Here is a 17,918-nt window from a genome sequence, read left to right on the forward strand (position 1 = left end):
GTAAAGTCATGAGAATCAGATTTTATTTTTCAGACATAAATTAGTAATTCAATTGCTTCACCTAAATGCTGTACATTTATTCAAAATTTTTATTTCTTTTAGGGTCAATTTTAGTAGTTTGTATCTTACTAGGAACTTGTCCATTTTATTTAAATTATCTAATTAGTTGATGAATAATTGTTCCTTTCATGTCAAGAACTTCTATGACTATTTATGCTAAGATATATCAGCTGGAAACATATTCACTCAACTTTTATTCATGAGTAATATCTGTATTTCACTTCATTTGGAAAGAATTCTGTTGGATGTATGAATTTTGATGAACCATGTTTCAAGCCCCACCAGTATAATCCCCGTTTGCGGCCTCCATTGCTTCTCATGAGGAGTCAGCTGTTGATCTTATTGGGATCTTTTGTATATGCTATGTCCTTTCTTCTCATCAGATTTTCTTTTTGTCTTTCAACATTTTGCTGCAACCTTCCTATTGTGAATTCAAATGTATTCTACATGGAGCTCATGAGTTTACTACATATGTAGATTGATGTTTCTCATCAAATTTGGAAAACTTTCACCATTACCCAAAATAAGTTTTTCTATTTCTCTTTCTCTCCCCCTGTCCTTCCTTACTCCTTTTGTATTTTCTGATATTCTAATTATGCATATGATGCTCCAATTTCTTTGAGGTTCTGTTCATATTTTCTTTTGATTTTTATGATTATATAATCTCTATCATTGTATCTTCATTGATTAATTCCAGTGCCAAACCAAATTTCCCATTGAACGTCTGTAGTAAATTTTTATTCAGGCTACTTTAATTAGCAACTTCAGGATCTCCATTCGTTTCACTCTTGTAATTTCTTCCCCGATACTGACATTCCTTATTAGTTGAGATGTTGCAAGAATACCCTCCTTTTGAAATTTATCAATGGTGAAGAAATTTCCTAGCAACCTCTCCTCACCCCACAAGTTAGTAAAAACAAAAAATAAACTAGAGAAATAGAGAGTGAGCAAAGTTAAAGTTTTCTATTGTTACATGACATTCCTCTCAGGGAGCTAAGAAAATTGATGACTGGACTAAAATCAACCATTAGTCATACTTTCCTGGCAATGTAGCTTACTAGCTTCTGTCAGGTGAAGTAATTGGTCATTTTAGTGGAAGACCTCCAAGAAGATAATAAAAACAGATAAAATCACAACAAATACAAATGTAACATTAATATGTACCACAGGTTTGATTTATTACATTTATTAATGAAAGAACTGATAAACTATCACTACCATTTCTTCATTTCCAGTAATTCAGAACAAACAGTCAGACAAACAAACTGACAAACAAAACTGAGAATGGAGTTTTACTGGCATGGATACATTCTTTATGCCGATGCTTAACCTGATGACTAGGGTAATACAATGCACTGTTCACATTTGCATCTATGCTCATGGATCAACTGGGTATGTAAGAAAGGTAAATCTTTAACAACAACAAAATTGAAGTGTTGTTACTATCAGTAAGGAAGGGAGAATAAATACAAGCAACAAAAGAAGCACCTGTCCACTTTATTGGCTACAGAAGAGGGAAGAAAGACCAGAGATGGAGAACCAAATGCTGTTTCCATAGAAAATGATATCAAATTATTGATCAAAGAGATGATCAAAGAGTATGTGGCAAAAAATGATAGCAAATTATTGATCAAAGAGATGATCAAAGAGTATGTGGCCAAAAAAATCTTAAGACACAATGTAGAGATTATAGCAGGCAGCTAATTACTAAAACCACTACATCATATAATGCTATGGTATTTGTAAGCATTGAAAATATTTTGTTTTTTTTTTATTTCTTGAGTGTAAAACTTTATATTCAAAAATTAGAATACCTTCCTTTAATTTTTAAATCATGATTTCTTTCAATTCTTTGAAAATATTTATAATAGTTATTTTCACATCTTTGCTGATGAGAGAAGTAAGGATCTCCAGGCCTCCCAGTCCTCTTGCTTCAATGGAGCTTCTGTGACACAGAGTTGGGGTGCTTGGAATCAGAATGATGCGGCCTACCCCAAGCAGTAAACTAGAAGGTCGAGAGAGAGGGTACCTCACATTTGAACTACAACCATTAGACTGCACTTTCTATTACACTGAGCTGGTGGGTCAAAAACAAACTGAAGGGGTTGGGCTTAAATGCCACAAACTTTCACTTTGTAACCAAGATTTACTTGAATAAATGTTTATCCATGTGCTGTATCCATTTAGGGCAGTCTCCAGAGACAGAATGGTTAAGTTTTTTAATTCTTTTCACCCAGTATAGTTCTTTCATTGAAAAGCTGGTTCACAGAGCTCGAAATGTGCTTTCTCAAAAGTTAAACATTATGTTTTCCTTTATTTTGCTGCAGATTAGCAAAAATTTAATAATAGCCCTATATCAAAACAGAGACTTGCATTTATGAACCAAAGTCTAAAAGAATATATTATATTTTTGAGAGAGAGCTGTGACCTAGGGTTAGTGCATCTTAGTATGCATGAGAATTACTGGCAATTTTTCAAAATTTAAAATATAACCCCCATACCAGAAATTCTGTATTTTTAAATACAGAATACCAGAAACTATATTTATAAAGAGTATCCTAGCAATGCTTCTCAAATGTTAATGTATAAACGAATAATCTGATCATCTGAGATTTCATTAAATAAAATTTTATTTTGAAGTAATTAAATTGGTATAAAAATTTCAAAGAAAGTACATGGGATCCCCATATACCTTCCATACAACATTAGAATCCTATACAACTATAATATACTGCCCAAACTACATAATTAACATCACTAAAATGCTATTAAATAAAATATAGATTTTAAGATTCCATCAACTTTTCCACTGATGTCTGCTCTGTATTTCACCACTTGATTTTACTCCAGAATCTTTTAAAAGTACATATATGCTTCATTAAATCTGGAATTCAGCTTGAGATTCTGCATTTCTAATAACCTACAAGATGATATTGCAAGTACTGGACCTAGTACACTCCTTTAATGCAGATCATCCTTGGGAAAAACAATTTTTTAAAATAAAATGTTTTCAGGAATCAACTTATTTTCCCTTCCTGGCCCTTGAATGTCACTCAATTTGATTTTCTTTAGAAAAATAAAGATGATAGCAGATATAAATGAACTTTATAACCCTTTATTATTTTAACAATGCCAAAATTTCTGATAAAAATCTTACCACTTGCCAAAAGAAACAAGATAAAATGAAAAACTTCAAGTGTCTTGCTACTTTCTTGCTCTAATCCTTCTTTAGTAGCTCCCTGGCAAGATGAAGGCTGAAAATATAAACTGTACTCTAAATTATAAAGTCAACACCATATAAACAAAGAGAATGTCTTCCTGCTTAAAATATTACAGCTAGATTATTAATTGAAATGTGTATAATAAATATCTTAACATTGTCAGTCTATATTGTGTTTATTTCTACGAGGAATATAAATGTTTAAACTTTCACTAGGAATTCTTCTCACTAAACCCCTGGGGACTTTCATATATTAAATTTTTTTTCATTTATATTTTAAACATATATATGAATTATAAATCTATTCTGGAGAGGCATCATATAGAAATCCCACTACCAAATCCAGAAATATGTGAGGTTTTTCAAAGATAACAAAATGATAACTTCTTTATTATTATTATTATTATTTATAAGCAAACTTTTCAAGTACTTTGAAAAGGGCTTTCCCTCTATGTGAATCTCTAGTAAACTATACAGCATCCACCTGCAGCCCTAAAATCTCTCTCTTTGTAGATAACAATCCAAAATAGCATGGAGGGGTGGGGAGGCAAAGAAGTTGCATCTTGGAGAAAGGGTAAGGGGATGTAAAAAAAAGGACCCGTTATATACATTCACCAACTCCTCACAATGAATGTAACCATTATGTACTACAAATATGGGCCAATTAAAAACAAAAACATAATAGCAGCCTGGATCCCTCCCTTCATCACTCATTCTAAACCCAGTTATGAGAAGTGTAACATATTCTCTGAGCATCACCTGGCAAAGAGTTCTAATAGTCACCAAATCCGGTATTCATGGTTCACAGGAAGTGAAACTAAACCCCTGAGAGGGAAGTGACCTTGATCAGTCATGTAGTCATTAATCTTTAATTAGCTGTGATTTCCATCTCACCTCATCATGCCCTACTCTCTCAGTATTTTTAGATTTTGAGAATAAAACTCTTTCATTTTATGTTACTCATTAGGAAATATTTCAATGTAACTGAAAAAATTTTAAAAACTACTATGCTCTTAGTCTTATTACTATTCATTGATTTTAAGGAATGAAACAATTTATCTCCATACAAATACGACCAATATATTTTAAACAAAGGTGGGCAATTTTGTTGGCAGAGGACAGTTTTTTCAACAGGTAGTGCTAGAATCTTATGATTGTGTCTAGCTTTCCCACCAAAGCTTCATGTAATCATAGATGTATCTTTGTCAAAAGTGACTGGATCTAGAGTGTGGCACTGGGATTGATTCATGGTACAATGCTAGGATTAAGGGTGCTAGGATTAAGGGTGTGAGTGGACATAATTATAAGGTGCAGAAAGAGGCTCATCACTGGTCACTTGCTTGCTTTGCTACCTTCTGCCTTTCATGAACTGCTTCTTCTTGCAATGCCTGTTTGTCATGCCTCACTACCTTGCAGCCAGCCAATTATAAACTGAAACCTCTACAAACTGTAAGCTAAATCAATCTTTTCTCCTTTAATTTTGGGTCTCAGGTATTTTGTCACAATAATGAGAAAAATATAAGTGAGATATATAACAATCCACATGGATATTTATAAATCTCAGTTCACACTATCATTTTTTCAAAATTTAAAACAAAATGGGCAGTGGATTTACACACAAAAGATAAAGCTACACAACCTTTAGAAGATAGGAGAAAATTTTCAAGATTAGAGCTTAGTAACGAATTCTTAGAATAACATCAAAAGCATAATTCATAAGAGAAAAATCAATAACTAGGACTTAACCAAAATTTTTTTAAGTTTTGAATTACTCTGCTAAGGCGATGAAAATACAAACTACACTCTGGGAGAAAATTTTTGTAAACCAAACATTAGACAAAGGACTAATTGTCTTCTACAATGGAAATTACACTAAAGAATTTCTCAACACTTGATAATAATGAAACAATCCAATTAGAAAATGGTCAAAAGACCAAGATATTTCACTGAAGAGCTTATGTGGATGGCAAATAAGCACATGAAAAGGTGTTTTCCACTTCTAGCTATGACAGGCAAATCACAGCTTCCAAAAGATAGCCTCTTCTAATCTCTAGAACCAGTGACTAGGCTACATTACATGGTAAAGCAGAACTTTAAACTGCCAATCAGCTGACTTTAAAATATAATAGTGCAGTTATTCTGGACTATTCTATCTGGCCCAGGTGAATTACAAGTATCCATAAAAGTATAATTCCAAAGCAGAAGAGCTCAAAATGAGGTGATACATGAAAGGGCTCAACCCACAGTTGCTGAGTTTAAAAACAGAAGGGGAGCCATCAGCCAAGGAATATGAGCAGCCCCTAGAAGCCCGAAAAGGGGATAAAATGGATTCTGCCTTACAATTTGCAAAATAGGAACAAGCCTTGTTAACACTTTGATTTCATCCCAATGAAACCAGTGTTAGAGTTCTGGTCCATAAACTATAAGTCAATGTTTGTGTTTGTTTAAGCCACTAAGATTAAAGTATTGTACAACACCAGGAAAACAAACTAGTATACTATCCACTAGAGAAATGAGTGAAGACCGTAAGATATCACCTCACACCCATTAGAACACCAAACATTGAAAAGTGACAACACCAAATGTTTGCAAACAAACTGAAACTGGATCTCTCATATATTGTTAGGGAGCATAAAGTGGTAGCGCTACTCTAGAAAACTAATTTCTAATTTTCATAATACAGTAAACATGCATGTTCAATATTTCTGGCCATTAGAGAAGTGGATAAAACAACACAGACTTCATCTTACCCCAGAAAAAGTGGCCATCATCAAAAATCAAGCAACAAGGATGGTGAGGCTTCAGGGGAAAAAGGAAGTCCACATTATTGCTGGGAAGCTAAACTAGAAAACCAGTTTAGAAATCAGTATGGAGAGTCTGAAAAACGAAAACTATAAATTCCATTTCACCCAGATATTTCCCTTCTAACTAACCTCCAAAACGACAAAGAATAAAGGCATACTCAATTGTAGCAACACAATTCATAATAGCTAAATGTTGGAAGCAGCCTATATGTTTATCACAGATGAATGGATAAAGAAAATACAGTATTTACACAATGTATATAATAATATGCTTTGGAGTTCTACTGCTACTCTGCCATAAAGAAAGATAAACTTGAATCAGCCATAGGAAAAATGGATCCTCCTTAATTCCATAATGTAAAGTGACATAAATCACACACGTAAGATTAAATAGCACATGGTTTCTCTTACATAAAAAACTCCAAGTATAAATAAAGAGCAAAATAAAAGTAGGCAGATCTTTCTCAAATGGGAAAGAGATCAAAAGATGGAGGGAGGGGAAAGGGTTGATAAAAGGAATAAAGATGTGTTAGTATATGTACCACTTAGTCACGAAGAATGCATTCATTATGCATTACAAAAATGTACTAAAAATAAATTTAAAACTAAACGTATAGAGATCAAAAACAGAGCACTTGTGAGCCAGACCCCAGTCTTTTCCCATCAATCAGTACCGTTCGCACACTACAAAGGATGAGAACCAGAATTCACCAAGAAGCAAGACCTCCCTCCAAATCAGCACCCTGTGCAGGCCATTACCATAGCGGGGACAGCCAGACCCCAGTTCCTTCCAGCATGCAGGTTGGGGAATAAGAAGAGCCAACCCCCGAGACCCTAAACACACACACACACACTCCTCTGTGACTGGCTGATCCAGAGAAACACACGCTATGATGATACATTTTCAGGTGAAATGCAATTTGATGTTTGTGTTGTGTAGCGTTTCACTGATTTTGCAGGTCTAGGGCCAGTGGTTGGACCAACTATTCAAAGGATAACGGTACACAGTGTGGCATCTATGAGTGATTAACAATGGCTACAACTTCTGAAGGTGGTAGCCATTGTTAACCCCTATTATCATGTTTTGAAGTCCTGTATCAGTTTCATTGGTTTCATAAATTGGGTTTTATCCCATTTATTTTGTTTGATTTTGTTATATGCGATGGCATGGGCAGGTATTTCAAAGATAGCAAGATACATTATGGTAGCCATTTCGGATTTACTATTTGCTTGTTTTTAAATCCTTTATTGCATTCATTGTTTTGTTTTATTGGTGCTATTCTGTTCTCTTTTGTTTGATTTTATTACCTCTGAAGGTATGGGCAGCTATTTTGAAGACAACAAGAGGCATTATGGTAACCACTGTTGATTTCATATTGTTTGAAGTTCTGTATTACTTACACTGGTTTGTTTTGATTGACTTTGTTCTGTTTTATTTTGCTTGGTTTTATTCTCTTAAATAAAAAAAAATCGAGTACTGGCTTACATGTACGAGGTCTTGAGACTGATCATCCTCCAATAAAAATTTTTCAAAAATCTAAGCATTCATTTTCCAAATGGCCCAGTAATTTACTGTAGAGCATTTATTCAAAGAAATTTATGCCTATATAAAATCTATCTATGCACAATTGTTTATAGCAACTTTATTTCTATTAGCCAAAAATAAAAAAGACCAAAATGTCTACAATACATCAACAGTTAAACAATTGGTATATTCTTACCATAGAATACTACTCAGCAATCAAAAGAAATAAACTATTGATACATAAAACAAGTTGGAGGATTGTGAACATTTAAAAAATAGCACAAGGGAGATTTACATAGTGGTGCAACTTATAAAAGGAGCTAATTGTGTGGTTTTAGAATCTACAAAATTGATTTAGTTTATATACATTGATTCTCCTGAGCTTGTGTATTATTTCTTAATTTTTTGGTTTCCTATCTTTACAACAATTTTGCTTTGCTATTTACTTCTATCTTTATTTTATTTACAGCACTGGCTATGACAACTACTTAAATATAAAGAAATATCCCTATTCTTTATCTGAGATGTGAGAGCATTATGTCCAAGATATTACATTAACAGTAACATTTATAGACTTTTTAAAAGATAGCTTTTCCTCTTGCTCAGATCTGCTGTAAATTATCCTGCTTATCAGTCTTTAGAGAACTAGCTTTTGATATTGCTTTACTTTTTTTACTAATCACATTTCACTTCATTACAATTTGTTTTCTCTGTTTTTTAAATTCTTAGAATGTAACTTTATTCATTTTTCTCATATAGTTGTTCAAAACTATAAATTTATAGATACTATTTTTGGTTACTCCCATGAGTTTTGTTATATTATGTTAACATTAAGTTTTAAATAATGTCTAACTTTCATTATGTTTCTTGTTTGATGCATGAATTATTTATAAGCATGTATATTAATTTTCAAATCCATTTGGGATTCTTTATTATTTTCGCTTAAGTTACTAATTTAATGGCATCATAATAAAATCTTAACTTCTAGAATATCTACTAAAAACTTATTTAATCCTTTCACTTTCTTCAGCATATCTCTTAATTTTCTTTCATATTTCTAGATTTTTCAGCATCTTTTGATTGATTACTTCAAATTACATTATACTCCCTACTTTGTCTTCAGCCACGTATAAAGTTTAACTTAGGGATGATTTTTAAATTTCAGTTGTATTTTTCACTTTGAAAGTTTCTGCTCATTTTTTAAATGTAATTTTCTTCTTACATTTGTATACCTTTTGTTGTGTCTCATTTTCAATATTATTTTATAGTCTTGGTATAACAGTTTCATCATTTGAAGGTCTTAGGCTCTGATCATGTTCTTTGTTATGTTCGTTCTCAGAGATCTTTTCTCATGTTTTATAGTTTGAGGTTGTGAGTTAATTTTCTAAAGGTCCTCATCTGGAAGAAACTTATGAAACTTAGTTTAATAGTAATTATCTGCAGAGAAGTTCATAAATAATTCAGTCTGGGGCTTCAGGCTTTTTTGGGTTAAGTTTTCAACTTTTTATTTTCTCACTCTAGTAAATTGAACAAACTCAAACCCCAAACCCAAAAGAGGTGCAAATCCTCAGCAATTTATCTTTGGAGGAGACATTATTTTCTAAAATAATGCTTCTTTGTCTCTGCTGTGCTGACAAAGGATTTTTTTTCTTCTCTTTGTGCTTTAGACCTCACAATGTTAGGCTGAAGATCTCTGCTACAATCTCAGTTTTTCCATTTCATATCCCCACATGATGGTTAGCGTCAAACCCTTGGTCAGTGTGACTAATAATGCTCTCTAGAGCAGCCACAGCATCAGTTCCAACGTTGATCCCTGAGATTTTCAATCCAATTTTTATTTCTGACCCATGATGATGACTTTACTTCCTTTTAGGATCAGTTGTTCATGAAACAAGCTGCTTATTTTATTTTATTTTATTTTCTTATATCTAATGATTATAATAGGGATGACATTAAAATTAACATTTCTAGAAATGGAAGTGAAAAGTAACTTCCTCTCCCTAATAAAAAACATCATAATTCACAAACTAAATCCATATAACTTACCAATTGTGAAATTTTTTAAATTCAGGATTATATTATCCAAAATTTTTATTATGTCTCTTAGTCTCATTTTCAGACAAAAATACATGGAAAGAATATAAAATCCATAACTATCTCAAAGCTCAAATTGGAAGCTTTATTCTGAACTTGACATGGACTCAAATAAATCCTTTCATGTTCTGGACTCCCTCAGGAGCTCAGATTCTCTTCCAAATCATACACACAAACATTACTTTCCCTATAATTTTTCTCCACTCATTATCATTTCTCTTCATTCAATACAACTTCTCTAAATCCCTGCAAGGCTGTATGTTCCAGAGGCACTGCCAAAAACAAAATAAACACCTGGATTCACAGAGTTTAATTGCTAAAGATGAACAAAAATAATAAATGAATTAACAAATTTATTTGTGGTTGAACTTTACCAAATGGTCAACATTCAGCTGTTCGTTTCCTATCAGGAGGCAATTTCCTGACTCCACATAGTAGAACATGACAGCTGGTAACACATGCTATGAGAAACAAGGTGACAGGGTGAGTGGAAGGAAAGATCTGGGGCACATGTGAGTGTGCTTGGCAGACAGCATGGCCATAAAGCCTCTCTCTCAAGTGTCATTTGAAGAGAAACAGGAGTGAAGTGAGGAAGTGACTAATGTGGACATCTGGAGAAGGAGCAGTCTAATCAGAGGGAAATGTAGGTGGAAAGTCTCTGAGGAGGGAGTGTGCTTGTCATATTTAAGAAACCACAAGAAAAGCAGAGGAAGCTGCGTGGAGTGCATACGAAAAAGAGTTCGGGGAGATGAGGACAGAGAGGTGACACTGTCAGCTTCAGAAAGGCTCTGGTGACCATGGTAAGCGTGCTCCTAAGGAGATGGGAAGTTCCAGGCAGAGAAGTGGCCAAATGCAAATTGTATTTTTAGTGCATGAAAGCCAAACTTCACAGAAAAGGATGAATATAGAAATTTAGTGATGAGACTATTGCATTAGCCTAGGAGACCATAATAACTTCAATTCAGGTAGTGAAATGAAAGAAAAAAAATGAGAGACTCAACTGTCACAGTTCTCCCATGACCTTTCTAGTCTTTTTTAAAGCACATTTTTCTCATGGATGTCTTATCTCCAACTGAGTTCATTTTCAAGCTCCCATTAAATTGACTCTGGCTGATCTAAAATCAAAATTTTTCTTGCCCGCCTACTTCTGATTCCAATAGGAAATGTCTAGATTTTCCTAAAGTCAGTACCTTCAAAATCTATATTTATACATTTCCTACTCTGACATAGAGATATCAGGGCTTTGTCTCTAATCCCCTCAAGACAATGGTGCCATACCTGACCGAGGAGCTGCTGAAGATCACCAAATAATGAAAATCTGGCTCCAACAGCCACAACTGGGCTTTCCGTCTCTTCCCAAAGACTGTTAACTGACAAGTGGGTGGGAACTGAGTCATAGCAGGAAAGAGTCATTCATGGCCCACTGCCATGCAAGGTGATTCTGAGGAAGAGAGCTCCTCACCCTATCCCTGAGGCTGGGCCTCTTCCTCAGAAGTTTCTACACTTTGCAACTCCCCCAAAGAGGAAGTGGTCTAAGTGAGTTGCAGTCCTTTAGGGAGAAGCTGATCACTACTTCATGGCACATAACTACAACTCTGTAGCATTCAGCCCCATTTCTCTCTCACACCCACACAGGGATAGGTGTCTTCTGTTAAGCACTTAGGGTAAAAAAATAAGTAACTGGCAGGGCAAGGTCAATACCAAATCACACTAGAAGGACAGAAACTCAGTTTTTCTCTCCATAATTGATTATTCAAAATTAAAATATGAAAATATTATAAAATACAGTTGGTCCATTAAACAAGTCATTTCAAAATCACTTAAAACATATATTTAACAAAGTTCTTAAGTTTACCTTGCTTGCACATACAATATGAAAATAAGGCTAATATGATGTTCAAGTGTCACTACAATTACAAGTCAGCTTAAAAACTCCACATGATTTAGACTTTATAGCATACAGACTACATAAGGTGACAACACATATTATCTAAATGAACAGTCACAACTTATTTGACCTGAAAACCTAAAGATGCATTTTGCAAAGGTATAAGTATGCATGCCTTTTTCAAAAACATTTATACTGTGAATTAGAAGAAAACAGAAATCAAAACATATTTATCATTCCATCCTTTCTCTACTTATAAATAAAATAGATACCATGCACCTTATATCCCAGAAAACTAAGGTAGATCTGAAGTGATGCTGCTATTGAGGCCAGATATTAAAACCCTAATTCAATGTGCTATGAAAAGAACTTCTAATATCAGATAGCGTAAAAGAAATAAAAAATGACCAAAAAGACCACCAAAATGAGCTTTCCTTGAATTCCACAGCTGAAAGTCTTCCTCTGCTAACATCTCAAGGTTTCCCACAGTGCTTTTACAGACATTCTGACCTCACTAATTGCGAATCTTTCTTACCACCAGATATATTTATTCTGCTGAATACCAGTCAAATTTTTAAACATTTTTTGCAGCATGGGTTTTTCACTTATAAATTATCATTGATCTTTCCAAAGACTATGCAGACAATATGACAAAAAACCATATTGAAGGGAAACTTTTTAATTTGAAGGTTCATTGCACATGAAATTATTCTTTACTGATGTGTCTCAGTCTCTACTCAATGATGATACATCTCTAGAGGCAGCTAGAAGGTGTCTATCACCAACAAGTCAATGGAGTCTGGCTGGGGCTCAAAGAAACACAGATTTGTACAGAAATGACCCTCTGCCTTATGATTTTTTAGTCTCCTAATTTTACTTTCTAATATATAATAGGATAATATACTAGTCAGCTTTGTATCACCACGACACACTAGAAACAGGCTATTTAATAAGGACAAAGATTACTTAGATCACAGTTTTGGTGGTTCAAGCCCAGCATTAGGCAGCCTCATTGATTTGGCCTCAGTGAGAACAGTGGGTGCCCACACAACAGGTATAGAGAGAGAGGATAGAAGGGGTCCACACTTGTTCTTTTCATAACAATCCTCTTGCAAGAATCCAAGGTATCCAGTAAGAATTACCAAACAGATACATTTTAAATTTTGTCTTCTTCTTGCTCCCAGTGAACTAAGGGTCTCTCTCCGGGCCCACAATCTAAAGGTTCCACCACCATCAAACAGCGTTGCCATGGGGACTCTGACTTTAATCACAAGGAATTAAAAGCATATTTAAACCTTCAAAGATGACCATCAAAGCTGAAGTTGTAGGGGGCTTTTTAACAAATAAATATATATTTGTCGCCCAAAATAAAATACTTTCTTTTACACTCCAATTTGAATAATCAATGTTCATAATTTCACAGCTAGCTTTTTAAATTTTTTTTGGCTCATACATCAGCAAGGAGCAAGACTTCCTCTTGCTCCTTTAGTTACATAATTTATAAAGATTTTTCTTAATATTTCTGAAGTTCTACTAAAAGAAGAGAACTTTTCACATACGTGACAACATCATGTCATTGTTGAAAGCCTCTTGAAAATATAGTGGTAGCGAAGACAGGGTTGTGGGTTGATAGACATGCAGAAATAAAGAAGGCTACAGCATTCAACCTTTTAGTTTTAAAATATAATGCTTATGGAAATAGTAGACAAATGGAACAAAATCTAAGACAGTAGGAATAAACTAGAAGATAATTAGTGTACCTGTTCCCTCTGACTTATTTTCTCCCCTTTATTGATCTCTATCAAATACATTTAAAATTGTGCTAAACAATGCCCATTCTTTATTTTTCATTTCATGTTACATTTTCAGGGAAAGTGCTATGAATGATACATGTAGAACACAGTGATTTTTTTTAATTGCTACCTATTGGAACTTGACTACCATGTTGAACAAAGCAGATCCCATTCTGGCAAATGCATACACTGGTGGGTTAAATCAATGCTTTGCAAAGCCAACAGTCACTGGACTGTGAAGAAACCACCCACTAGCAAGTGGGTCACTGTGAGTTATGGAGAGCAACAAAAAAGACCAAAGGACATGAGTACTCAAAGCCAATTTATTGAAACTAATCAGATGGCCCAAAGTTAACCAGAAAGAGCCCACGGTTTTGCTGATGGCAGATCTCAACCATTTAATTTTTAATCTTGCTTCCTACAGAACAGGCTCTTTGCACCTTGCCCCAGAGGTTCAGAGTAAATGCATTTTATTTTTAGATGTTTTTCTCTCTCAACACAGGGCTCCACAAATATGAAAAAACAAGCCATCCCCCAAGGCGTGCCAAGGGTTGTTGGAGCTCTCCTTTTACTCTATAGTCTTCTGGAAGCACTTAAAATAACAATGGGCCCTGGAAATAAATGTTTTCCTGCAGACTCCGCTGCTTGCTTTGGATAGCTCTAAGATGGGTGTGTGATGAAAAGGTTGAGTCTGCTTTGGAGCAAGAAGTCATCCCTTTTTGATAAACTGGAAGGTCTTTCCGATTAGAGAGCTATCTCAACTTGGTAGTAAAGAATTGGAGCAGGAGAAAAGAAATAAAATCCTGAGCAGTGTTTTTATTGAAAACAGTATTACCATCCGACCAAAAGAAATCAATTCAGAGAAAGTAAAGGACAGCATTTTCAATTAGTACTTACTACCTTTACAGATGTTCAGCTAATGCCAGATATCTGATGTGCCTGGGATTCGTGCCTTAAATCAAAAGAAGTAGTTCAAAATGAGTTTGTCAATATTTCAAGAATATATTTCACATATCCTGTATAACCTTTAATAATGGGACAGAGTGAAGTTAATCTGAAACAATGATAAATTGTCCACAGAACTATGTCATCTGATGAACTGCTAATTCAATACAGTCATCAACATACCTTAAGATATTCTTTATATCTAAAAAGCCCTCAATCAACCTTAGTTCTTAGAAGAATATAATGTATGTGTCTTTTCTAGCTCCATACTTTTATTTTTATTTAGGGTTGATAAACCAAAAACAATGTAACATTTTCAGCATGAAGACATGGATGTTTCTCACAGGAGGAACACTGTTATGTGGAAAACTAATGACTGGACTTTGTTGTTTGGTCTGACCCTCTGACGGCTGCAGACTGCAAGGTTCAGCAGAAATGTGAACATCGCACTGAGGCAGGAGAAGGTTTCTTTGCACCAAACTTTGTGCTACCATTTAAGAAGCCCAAATCAAAACCAGGCATGGTGGCACATGCCTATAAATCCTAGGACTTAAGAGGCTAAGGCAGTGGTATCATTGCAAATTGGATACCAGCCTGAGCTACAAAGTGAGCTTGAGGAAAGCCTGAACTTCCACAGATCAAAAAAGGAGGAGGAGGAGGAGGAGGAGGAGGAGGAGGAGGAGGAGGAGGAGGAGGAGGAGGAGAAGCAGCAGCTCAACTCATGATTAATTATATCTATGCCAACATTTGTTGCCACAAGAGCACACAACTAGAAATGAATTATTCTGTGGATATCAGTTAGGGATGCTATGTGGTCCAGCCCTGGTCTTCAAACAGGTGAGACTATTCACTCCACTTTGCAGATGAAGGAAGTACTTAACTGATGTAAGAATCCATTAGTCCTGATGCTCAATCCAGTGTGCCTTGTGCTAAAGCAAAATTAATAGTAATTGGTAACACTATACAAGATTTCTGTGGCATCCCTCAATATAATCTTGTAGCCATGATTTGATTGGGGTATCAAATTTATCTAGGTAAACCATCTACAAAATCATGTAGTAGGATTAAAGCACAATAGGCCATGCTATGCTATATATGTCTGCACATATCATATAACTGACTTCTTTCTTGTCATTATTCCCAAGTATTCACATAGCATTTACTATATGTTAGATGTTATAAGTTACCTGGAGATGACTTAAGTATACAGGGGGACATGTACAGGAAAACATGAAACTATGACATCTTTTCATACAGGGTATTTTCAGGGAATCTGGAGTCAGGGTACTATGTATACTGGAGGATGACTATAATCTGTCTTGACCATCAATTAGATATGTGATATTGGGAAATTATTTAACCTTTTATGCCCCAGATTCCTAATCTGAGAATATTAGTGGTATCTATATCATAGGATCATACAGAGATTAAAAGAGAAAATATAACATTGGGCAGTGAATATAATGCCTAGCATTAAGTACAGGCTCAATTAATACTGCTATTAACGTACACTGAGTATTTAACAGTAGATATCATCCCTGCTATAGCAAATCTAATAAAAAATAACAGTATATTTTCTACACTTCATGAATAAGACTGCTGCCTTGATTTACACTTCATTTCCCAAGTAAAAAGTGTCTTATTGACCCATTATCCTATTTATTATTCAAGCAGTGGCCATCTCTTCATAACAAGGATGAAAATGAGCATCCAATTTTCAACCAAATAGATTACAATTGGAAAGAAAATATATACGTATATTTCAAACCTACAGCATTATTCCTGGAACATCGCACAACTGACAGTATCTCTTTCACATGTCATAATAACTATAGATGACTCATTTTTCCTTTTCTAGAAAACTTTCTATGCCTTAAGATATAGGTTTTTGATCTCAATCAAAAGTGGATTCAAATCCTCACTTGGGTGCCATTAATGTATGACGTGAGTAACACATCTTCTCAATGATCCTCAATATCTTCCTTTACAAATGAGTGTAATTATACCACAGGGTACTGTTGTAAATCATTTTAATTCACATTTAATTGCTGTTTCTCAGCACCATCATGAGTAAGTGATTTTGGCAATGTTTCATCCTGGACTACAGAAAATATAAAGCATACACTCAGTAAGTCATTCTCAAACACTGCTTGTGTGATTCTTGTTTGTCCAACTTGACGTATCATTTTTGAATTACAATATATAAAAGCCTCATCATTCAGCTCATCTTTAGACATGTTCATTGTCCAAAAAATAGGAGCTCATATTTTCAGTACTGCACTGGTAAACTTAGAATTTAACTTCAGTGGATGAAAGTTGCGCAAGTTTCTCAATGCATCTTTACCAAGCCCAAGATACACAGAACCTCCAAACATTAGCTCTACCAGACTCTGTCGCTCCACTCTCATTCCAGATTCCTTCTCCACAGACTTCTCTCCTACAAACTACCAGCAGATCTGAGTTTACATGCAGCATTCTTATGGGAGATAATCACTACAACCTGAGCTTATTATTTCAAACCTCACCATCAGCTGGCCTATTCCTTTTAGAGTTAAAACTTTTAAATGTGGCCTCACCGGAGACTGGAAAATACCTTCAAAAGAAGACTCTTTTTTCTAAAACTCTTAAAAATTAATATAAAAACATCAAAGTATATTTTACAAAATAAATGGTAATTTATGATTTCAAAACATGAACTCAATAATAACAACTTCATATGCCTAACTACCATTAGAATCTTATGATTTTTTTCAGAAGGAAAAGGAGTCTAGTACATACATTATTGGATAGACAGTGCATAAAACACTTTCTAGTCAACAGACTGGAAAGCACAAAGAAAAGCAATTTATTGTTGTCTCAAGAAAATGAAAATACAGGCACACATCAAGATTTCTAGAGTCATACATAATATGTAAGCTGATGCAGCATGGAGGAGAAAGAGACCAAGGAGGTAACTGAAAAGGTAGATTTTTGAAGAAGTAATGCTCACAATGACAGAGAAGCAGGCTTGCTTTTTGTGGAAAGTGTGTGTGCAAATATCCTGCAATGCAATCAGAAAAATTAATTAAAGAATTGTTTAACCTAATCAACCACATTTAATTTGCAACCTACTTTTTTCTTTTTTCATTCTTGGAAAAGGAATTGTCTTGGGTCATACACATATTGTAGTTAACATATATAAATAATAAAATTTCCTTTATATGTATGGTTTCTATGATAACAATTTTGAGAGGGCTAAAAAGAAAGGCAGGCCACAGGTTGAACACAGCTGTAAGATTCTAAAATTCAAACAGAAACACCTTTTCACACACAATATAAATGGTGACCATGTAAAATTTATGTATTTTTATATAAATTTATAAACCAGAATGTTGTGATCACATCACAGTGTATATGTGGATCAAAATATCAAATGGTATACCTTAAATATATATATATATATATTTACATTATACAAATAATTATATATAAATATATATACTTTTTATATGTCAATGATACGTGTTTTTAAAAGTAAAATAAAATTTTCATAAAAAAGATACCCAGTGAGAATCTGAATTTAATGCTATATATACTGAGAAGATATTGC

The 17,918-nt window shown here is 34.3% G+C and overlaps 1 protein-coding gene across 12 annotated transcripts in view; it reads right to left on the reverse strand.

Moving 5' to 3' along the window:
• Pde4d (3',5'-cyclic-AMP phosphodiesterase 4D) overlaps positions 1-17,918 on the reverse strand; it is a 1,361,839-nt gene that overhangs the window by 1,085,994 nt on the left and 257,927 nt on the right. For 2 of the 12 annotated variants that reach the window (XM_063258691.1, XM_063258688.1), the window contains exon 1: positions 14,285-14,303. The exons of the other annotated variants lie outside the window; for them this stretch is intronic. The gene's annotated coding sequence lies outside the window, so the exon portion shown is untranslated. Of the gene's footprint in view, positions 1-14,284; positions 14,304-17,918 lie in introns of those variants that run through there. 12 annotated transcript variants of the gene reach the window in all.

This window comes from Cavia porcellus, unplaced genomic scaffold (genome assembly GCF_034190915.1).
Source record: "Cavia porcellus strain 051 isolate PalLab524CR breed Dunkin Hartley unplaced genomic scaffold, mCavPor4.1 scaffold_11, whole genome shotgun sequence".
Classification (NCBI taxonomy): Eukaryota; Metazoa; Chordata; class Mammalia; order Rodentia; family Caviidae; genus Cavia; species Cavia porcellus.